Source organism: Hyperolius riggenbachi, chromosome 8 (genome assembly GCF_040937935.1).
Source record: "Hyperolius riggenbachi isolate aHypRig1 chromosome 8, aHypRig1.pri, whole genome shotgun sequence".
NCBI lineage: Eukaryota > Metazoa > Chordata > Amphibia > Anura > Hyperoliidae > Hyperolius > Hyperolius riggenbachi.
The window spans coordinates 67,805,381-67,815,397 of record NC_090653.1 but is presented as its reverse complement, the minus strand read 5'-3'; positions in this window follow the sequence as shown (position 1 = coordinate 67,815,397).

Here is a 10,017-nt window from a genome sequence, read left to right as displayed (position 1 = left end):
ATAACAACTTGCATAAGGAAGGGGTTTAAGAGGCTTCGTAGAAGCTATGTGCTTTTCATTTTATTATTATTTTTTTAGTTTCAAAGATTTTTATTGAGAAACAATTGAAAAATGAAGACATATTGGGGTTGATTCACTAAGAAAAATAGCGTGAGTAACCTCCTGTTACTTGCGCTATTTAACCCTGCGCACCTTAATGCGTTATTATGCACGAGCGCTCCTCTGACCAAAGTCAATGCAATATACGCAGCCAATAGCGCATGTAGCGTGCATTAAAGAGAATCTGTAGTCTAAAATTCTTACAATAAAAAGCATACCATTCTATTCATTATGTTCTCCTGGGCCCCTCTGTGCTGTTTCTGCCTCTCCCTGCTGCAATCCTGGCTTGTAATTGCCATTTTTATCCAGTGTTTACAAACAAAAGACATAGCAAGTGATACGCTGAGAAGAGCTGAGTGTGTGAGTCATACAGAGTGTGCAGGGGCATGGAGAGGGTGTGTATAGCTTCTAGCCAATCACAAGCAGCACAGCACATTCCAGCCTGACTGCCTGAGCCCGACAGACCCGACAGAGGAGAGAAGATTAGATCATATAACAGAGATAATACAGCCACTGTGCAAATAGGAAAGGCTGCAGTAAGCCAGAGCACATTAGAACAGGTATAAGAACTTATAGGATAGAAGAAATAAGGATAAAAATTTTGTTACAGCATCTCTTTAAGGCGCACAGGGTTAAATAGTGTGAGTAACAGGAGGTTACCTGCGCTATTTTTCTTAGTGAATCAACCCCATTGTGTCAACAATAAACCCCGCAGGGGTATTCTACAAAAATGAACAGTCATGTAAAATGGCAGAAACGCAAGATAATGATATACAAAGAAGTAAAGCAATAGGCATTCCGCAGCTTCGCGGCGGTTGGGGGTGGGGTAATGCTTGGGGGGGGGGGGGGGGGTTGAATTAGGACATTGGATCATGCAACAGATTCATAATCCCAAGTACACAGAAAATCTAAAACAGATTACAGTAAAACCTTGGACAGAGTAACTAGGTTTTAGAAGTGCTTTCCAAAACAAGCAAACATTTTTGTGAAATTTCGACTTGATATATAAGCAACGACTTGATATACAAGCAAAAAAATATATATATGAATGGTTCACGTCATCACAACTGAGCCCGATAGTTCTTCCCCCTTTGGCGCTGCAGGATTGTACTTAATAGTACTTACTCTGAGTGTAGAGAATGTGCAAAGTCACATTTCCATTAAATCTTCAAAAGTAACTCTCATTGGACAAGTTCCTTGTTAAAGCCACACACACAAAAATATTTGGTTATAGCGAAAGTCTTGTTTACATTTCTATATCATACTATTTTACTTTAACTGTTTTTGGATGGTGGAACGAATCAACTGGGTTTCCATAAATTCTTATGGTGAAAATCCTTTGATATAAAGAGTGCTATGGATTACGAGCATGTTTCCAGAACGAATTCTGCTTGCAAACCAAGGTTCCACAGTAGTTATATAAGAAAAGAATCAAGGTGTTGCAATAGGCAAGTCCAAATCTCCACCCAACTGAAATGCTCTAGAGCAGGGGTCAGGAACCTTTTTGGCTGTGAGAGCCATAAACGTCACATATTTTAAAATCTAACTCCGTGAGAGCCATACAATATGTTTCAAATGCATGCGCAGCAGAGGGCTCATGTACCTGTTGATGTGTACACAGTTGATCCTCCAGGCAGTGGAAGTGTCAGACATGTCTACAGCTTCTCTTGGATTTCAGCAACATCAGCAATTTTCCCCGAGAGCCAGACAGGAGAAAAACTAACAGCTTGTACAATTAGCTAGCTGACTTGGGGGTTGATTCACTTTGTAGGACAAGATCCCCACACTTTGATTGGCCAAATAGACTGCTTGTCAAGTGACAGGCAGCCTATTGGGCTAATCAAAGTGTGGGGATCTCGTCCTACAATGTCACTGGACCCGACAGGGTCCAGGGTTGGACAGTTGGAGCGACCGTTCGTTTTGGGGGGAGTGCGAGTAAGTTAGTAGTGCACGCTATAGCAGTAGCATGCCTACTTTGAAAATTATACTTGTATGTAGCTTATTGAATCAACCCCTGTGAGGCAGATGTAGCCATTAAGAGAGCCACATCTTGCTCCCGAGCCATAGGTTCACTACCCCTGCTCTAGTGGAACTTTAAGAGAGTTATGCAAAAACCAATGCCTGCAACCTTCAATGAACTAAAGCAATGTTGTAAAAAGCTTGATAAAGTCGTACAAAAAACAACGGTTCCCTGGTTCGTATTCCAGCCAGGGCACAATCTGCAAGGAGTTTGTATGCTTTTCCCATGTGTGCATGGGTTTCCTCTGGGTACTCCAGTTTTAGTTAAGTTAATTGGCTTCCACCTAAATTGGCCTACACTATGATGGAGAAATGAATATGGTAGGGACTTGATTGTGAGCCCCTTTTGAGGGACAATATTCTATTAGCGCTGTGGAAAATGTCAGCACGGCAAAAACAGCACCGGAGATTTGGGTGCAGCCGGCGCCGCCATAGGCTGTGATAGGAATTACGGCTATAGTGGAACTCGGTGAGTAATGTGGGCGCTGTCACTGTTGAATCATGGAAAGTACTTTTCACACATCTTAGGTTTTTTTATAGGTTTTTTTTTACATTTTTGAAAAAAAACAAACGTACAAAAGAAGTAAAGCATAAATTAATACAGTAGTATGTCAAATAACAGCAAGAGAATTAAACATACGCAGCCAACCAGTTCTGCGACGTCATAGCAATTAGATACAACCAGTGACTTGAAAGTCACACAGGTACATGCTTTATCTATATCAAAGCAGAAAACAAATGCAATATATTACTTGGGCTGTAGGCCCTGATAAAGAAGCACACGGTTGCATCCATGGGTTGGAAGCCCTAGTGCCCATACGGAACATTCTCCCAGAGCTCCCAAGCTAGAGAGGCCACAGGGCTTGCAACTAGTTGCCTTATGGTAATATTTCTCCAGACATAGTGGAGATATTTGTCCTTGGGTGAGTAGCAAACAAAGGGAAAATAGGAAGAATATAAGGGAGAAAAAGAAACCCCAAGGATGAAAGAGAAAAAGAAAAAGGGCCGCTTTTAAAAGCTTAAACAGGTGCGGGGGGGGGGGGGGGGGAGAGATTACTGTGTTCCATCTCCCACAGACATGATTTGCCTGTAGGTGTCCGATTCTGTAAACTTAAGCCACGGTCTCCGAGTCTTACTAAATCGTTTGTCTCGTTTATGCATGGATTGAGTAAGGTCCTCAAGTTGTTCAATCGCTTTTACTTCCTTGAGCCAGTCACATATTTGGGGGAGGGGGGGTGTTTGAGGTGATTTCCAGTGGCAGGCAACTAGAGATGGCTCGAACCTCTGATTTTAGGTTTGCGAACCTCGAACGCGAACTTCTGCAAAACTTCAGATTCGCACAAACTTCGCGAACCGCAATAGACTTCAATGGGGAGGCGAACTTTGAAAATTACAAACATTTTTGCTGGCCACAAAAGTGATGGAAAAGATGTTTCAAGGGGTCTAACACCTGGAAAGGGGCATGGCGGAGTGGGATACACACCAAAAGTCCTGGGGAAAAATCCAGATTTGACACACAGCAGCGTTTTAAGGGCAGAAATCACATTTTATTGCTAAATTGGAGGCCTAAAGTACTTTAAAACATCTTGCATGTGTATATGTTACGGCCAGAACCCGAAATTTGGCCACTTCTAGTTCTGGCCGGCCACTTCGGGTTCTGGCCGGCCAATGTGCGAAGTGGCCGCTGCGCTGCGGCCAATGTTAGAAATGGATTTATTCCTGTGACATTAATGTATCTTCTGGCCGCAGCGCAGCGGCCAAACGTATAACCACTTAGTTAAATTATTGCAATTAAGCCGGCGGCAATGTAACAATTCAAGCCGCCGGCTTTTTATCTGCCTCTCTCTCTCTCTCCTCTTATGGGCAGCCGGCGGGGGACACGCGTGTCCCCGAGAGTTGTTCGTCGCACCAGGAAAGCAGAGCGGGGAGGCTGCAGACATTGCTTCTGCCAGCACCCGCTCTGCAAGAACGGCAGGATTCCCCTGCCGCGACGAACGACTCCGGGGGGGACACTCGTGCAGGGCCGGCGCTACCATTAAGGCAAAGGAGGCAGCTGCCCCAGGGCCCCAGGGCTTGTAGGGGCCCCCAGGGGCTACAAGAGGAAAAAAAAATTTTCAAATCGGCCTTATAGTTTTTGAGAAAATCGATTTTAAAGTTTCAAAGGAAAAAAAAATACACATTTAAAAACCTGCCGACTTTAATGGTTAATAGCAAATCCACCTTAAATGCTAGAAACCCTAAATTTGCAGGATATGTTAAGGAGATCATTAGGAATAAGAGGAAAAAACAATTTTTCAAAAAGACCTTATAGTTTTTGAGAAAATCGATTTTAAAGTTTCGAACGGTAGTGTAATTTTACATGCATCAAACGAAAGCGCAATAAATTTCCTGACGGGGTTTCCAGGGGGTCTATACGCAGCCGCAGTGCTTTGGACAGGGATCGCTATACAGCCGCAATATGGCTGTATGAAGATCCCTGGCATTTTTTCCTATTTTCCCAATTTTTTTTTTTATGTTTAGAGTGTGGGAAAAAAATTTTTTTTAAATTATGTGGGGTCCCCCCTCCTGAAACTTTTTAACCCCTTGTCCCCCATGCAGGCTGGGATAGCCAGAATGTGGAGCTCCGACCGATTGGGACTTCACACCCTGTTATACCAGCTGCAAAAAAGGTCCCCTAATGCCGATTTTTGTTCCGGGGTATATGTTGGGGGGGCCCCCCAGGTTTATTTTGCCCTGGGGCCCCATTGTTGCTTAAACCGGCCCTGCACTCGTGTCCCCGCCGGCTGCCCATAGGAGAGCGAGAGAGGCGGGGGGAAGGAGGAGAGAGAGGCGGGGGGAGAAGGAGAGAGAGGCAGAGAAAAAGCCGGCGGCTTGAATTGTTACATTGCCGCCGGCTTAATTGCATTAAATTAACTAAGTGGTTATACGTTTGGCCGCTGCGCTGCGGCCAGAAGATACATTCATGTCACAGGAATAAATCCATTTCTAACATTGGCCGCAGCGCAGCGGCCACTTCGCACATTGGCCGGCCAGAACCCGAAGTGGCCGGCCAGAACTAGAAGTGGCCAAACTTCGGGTTCTGGCCGTAACATATACATCAATCAGGTAGTGTAATTAGTGTACTGCTTCACACTGACAGACCAAACTCACTGTGTAACATACCACAAACAGCTGTTTGTGTAGTGACGCCCGTGCTGGACTGGTGCGCACCATGGCGAGAGTGCAGGCGATAGCGGTTTTCAAGCCCATATAGTCGCTGGGCTGAGGTAGCTCAATGACAGAACAACAGTGACTGTCCAGCTGATCGAATTTGGTCTGTCCACAATGAAGCAACGACCTTATTATCTTGGGTGTGCCCCCCCCCCCCCCGAGACACTCATATAGGCGGCGATCATTGCTTCATTGTGATACGCAAGCCCCTTTACAGCGGCAAGGTAAAGATCACGAAGGGGAATTGACACTTGTACATACCTTTTGTTTTGTTGTTGCAGCCGCAGTGCAGGCAGAAAAATTAGGCAGGCATGTACACGCTCCAGAAAAATTAATATAGCGGCTGCTGCTAGCAGCGGCCTTAAAAATTCAGGAGTCCGCCTGGAGTCCTGGACCCTGTTAGTGGTGGCGGAGAAGCCAGTCAAGCGGCCTGCAGGCAGAGATGCTGTGTGGGGACTGACTTAGTCTTGGGGCAGGCAGTCACACGGCGTGCAGGCAGAGATGCTGTGTATGGGGGCTGACTTAGTCTTGGGGCGGGCAGTAGCCCTCCGGGATCCATGCCTCATTCATTTTGATAAAGGTGAGGTACTGAACACTTTTTTGACCTAGGCGACTTCTCAGTGACAATGCCTCCAGCTGCGCTGAAGGTCCTTTCTGACAGGACGCTTGAGGCAGGGCAAGACAGAAGTTGGATGGCAAATTGTGACAGCTCTGGCCACAGGTCAAGCCTGCGCACCCAGTAGTCCAGGGATTCATAGTGTCTACATCCAGACTTAAGGCCAGGTAGTTGGCTACCTGCTGGTCGAGGCGTTGGTGGAAGGTGGATCCGGAAGGGCTAAGGCGAGGCGTTAGACTAAAGAATGTCAGCATTTCTGACATCACCATGAGATCGCTGGAGCGTCCTGTCCTTGCCTGCGTGGACATGGGAGAAGGATTACTGGCAGTGGTACCTTTATTCCGTTGTGCTGTGACATCACCCTTAAACGCACTGCAAAGCACAGTTGCCAGCTTGTTCTGCAAGTGCTGCATCCTTTCTGCCTTCAGGTGAGTTGGTAAGATCTTCGCAACTATGTGCTTATATCGAGGGTCTAGTAGCGTGGCCACCCAGTACAGGTCACTCCCCTTGAGTTTTTTTACATGGGGGTCCCTCAACAGGCTGGACAGCATGAAAGCTGCCATCTGCACAAATTTGGATGCAGACGTACTATCCATCTCCTCTTGCTCTTCCTCAGTGATGTCAGGTAAGTTCTCCTCCTCCCCTCAGCCACGAAGAATGCCACGGGAAAGTTGAGCAGGAAAGTTGAGCAGCACAAGCCCCTTGCGATGCCTGCTGCAGTTGTTCTTCCGCCTCCTCAAAAAAAAACAAAAAACACCTTCCTCATCTGACTCCTCTTCCCCACACGACTCTTCCTCCTCCTCCCCCCTCCTCTGTGCTGCTGCAGGTGTTGAGGAAACATCTGGTTCTCCTGGTAATTGATCTCACAACTCTTCCTCCTGTTCCTGTTCATGCTCCTCCACAGCTTGATCCACCACTCTACGCATGGCACAATTCAGGAAGAAAGCATATGGGATCAAGTCGCTGATGGCGCCTTCACTGCGACTCACCATGTTTGTCACCTCCTCAAACGCCGCCTGAGCCTGCAGGCATTTCGCATGAGTGTCCAGTACTTCGGCCAAAACATCCCCATCCTCCCAGAGCATGTCCTTTTACTGTAGTTGTAGAGATACTGCTTGACGGTTTTCTCCTGTTGTAGCAGGCGGTTAAACATCAGGAGCGTTTAATTCCAGCGAGTCGGGCTATCGTAAATCAAGCGCCTCTCCGGCAAGTTGTTTCTCCACACAAAACAAAAATAGATCACAAGAACAACATTAGCTTTCAAAAGAGTTGTTGAGGGGCGCTTTTTAGCAATAAGTATCAGCAAGGAGCAAGCTAACAAGCCTAACAAGAGCCTAACTAAGCTTTCCCTAATGTCTCTGCAGCAACCTCTCCCTTCTCTAATTACTGCAGCCACGAGTGAGGGAAATGGCCGACGCTGCCTGCCTTTATAGGGGGGCCTCCAGGAGGGAGTGTAGCCTGATTGGCTACCATGTGTCTGCTGACTGTGATGTAGAGGGTCAAAGTTGAGCCTAATGATGTAGCATAGGGGGCGGTTCGAACTCGCATATAGTTTGCGGTTCACCGCGAACGCGAACCACCGAAGTTTGTGTGTTCGCGTTTGAATGCGAACCGTTCGGGCCATCACTACAGGCAACTATGATCCTGGCTGCGTTTATTAAATGTCTTTAAAGACTCAAAAAACTTTTTGTATTTACCTAGGCTTCTGGGAATATTATGCAAGAAATAATAGAACAAGTCCAATAAGGGCTTGACATCTGTAATCATAGTGATACTGGACTTAACAGAATCCCAGAAAATGGTTATAAGTGGGCAGCTCCAAAATATGTGGAAAAGAGAGCCTGTCTGAGATTTAAATCTCCAGCATAGGGAACTAAAATTTGGGGACATTCTATGAAGTTTATCGGGAGTATAGTACCATTAGGTTAAGATTCTTGTCTACAGGCTGAAGTTGATGTTTTATGAGCCAGGATCAGTCTTCTGCCACTGTTGGTCTGAGAAGGTCTATCCAAGATCAGTCACCCATCTAGGGTGGTCGCCTGATCTCCACAGGTTACCAAGAGGGTGCATATCTATGAGATTCCTTTTGTCATAAAGACCTTTGCATTGCAGAGTGCCTCAAATGAGGTGATATCATGGCCCAAATCCGGCCTACTGCCTTAGCTGGATGAAAAATTCTTAAATTGGGAATAGGACCAGACGTCCAAGGTAGGTGATTTCATCCTTGCCTGAATCTCTGAAATAAACCTGAAAAAAAAAAGCAGAGGCACCCAAGTGGCACCCTGTATGAGATGAAGTGCTCTCAACGGACCGGCCCCCCTCCAGACCCTATGTGCAGATTCATGTGTCCCCTTTTCTTGGATTTTGTCATATAAATACTGTAATGACATGGTGGAATCTGCTATATGTTGTTTTATACTTGAGAGTAGATATTAATTGTAGAACCTGCTAAGGAAAAGATGATTTTCGTTCTGCCCCGATAGATAAAATTGAAAGAGAGCGTACTTTATTTTTCACATAACTGCTCATTACTGTCCAGAGAAATATTACACACCATCTAGAAAGAGAGTTTATTGATACTTGTAGGTGAAATTTGCCTTCTTAAAACAAAAGGAAACTTGCAATAATTCAGCTATAAGTGAGCATTTGTGGTTACCCACAATGCACCACTACTGAATATGCAAATTATCTCTTTTCGCCCCTGTAAGCCAGGCAAGCATCCAGAACCGCTGGTGTATAGAAAGCCTATAGCTTTAAATATTACAGAGCCACATCAACCCCACATGCAGACAGCCTGTTTCAGACTTTTGGTCCTCATCAACTTCTAGGAAACTGAAATGTATGGAGACAATACGACAATATATTATGTATTTGTTTGTGTTTGTACCAGGAAGTGTTCAATCTTTTCTTCAACTACACTTTCTACTTTCACTTTTATAAATCAACATGCCTCATCATTCATTCATTCATTTATAGGTACTGAGATTGCCAGCTGATTCCCCTTTACAAATCGCTTCCATGTAAATCCCGCCATGAATGAGCGATGGGAGCGTACGCATGGCCGGATTTCTGGCAAGGCCACATAGGCCATGGCCTAGGGCACCAGATAAACAAGGGGCGGCCTGCAGACAGTGGGCATTATTTTCAGGGCATTATTTGCAATTGTCCAAACAAATGAAAGTGGTCAGGATAACTGCACTATTAGTACCAGCTGGCATCTGCCTGTGCTGTGCTACAGGCAGCTGCAGTCCATTAACCAAACGTTTGTGAACAGTGTGTGACTAGCAAAAAGCCAGACCTTGTCCAATGACATAGCAGCAGCTCCAGGCAGTTACAGAAGGCCGGGTCTCACACACTTGGTGTGGGGGATGAAAGGACCAAGGGCAGCACCAGCAAATAGTACAGAATACAGAAGGCAGCTTCCTACACTACCCATTTCTTAATGATTGATTGGCCAGCGCTGTTACCCTGGAGACAGCAGTGGGTACAGGACTCACTTTTACGTGTTGCTGACCCCACCCAATGTCCAATTGTGAGCCACTTTTGACTATGTGTGTGTGGTGGAAGGCTCCCGCCACGCCCATCACCTGTAGATCGCTTGATTGACCAGTTCCCCCGTGTGACATGATTGATTCACTTCATGTTGCCATGGAGACCTCGGCACTAGCCCCAATAGTGGACACCATAGGGCCAAAAATTTTTGGATTGGTGTGTGTGGAGAGAGGTGGTAGGATACGGTTTCGGTTGGGGCGGCTGGTAATAGTCGGCCTTGGGCGGTAAGAAGTACAAATCCGGCCCTGAGCGTACGCCTGCGTAGGCACTCCCCACAGCAACACTGGACATGCATATGTGTCGAGGTAGACAAGCACAGATAGGCCCAAATGCAATTAACTTTTTCTCCTAAGTTTTTTCCTAGGTGATATTTTTAAACGAAAGGAAGAAAATAATTAAAATTTTATAGTACCTTTTCACCTACTTTTTGGTGCTTTTTTAGTTGAAAAGTGCTGGAAAGTTATTTGAAATCAAAAATTAAAAATTATCTCCTAGGAGAAAACTTAGGTGAAAAAGTGAAT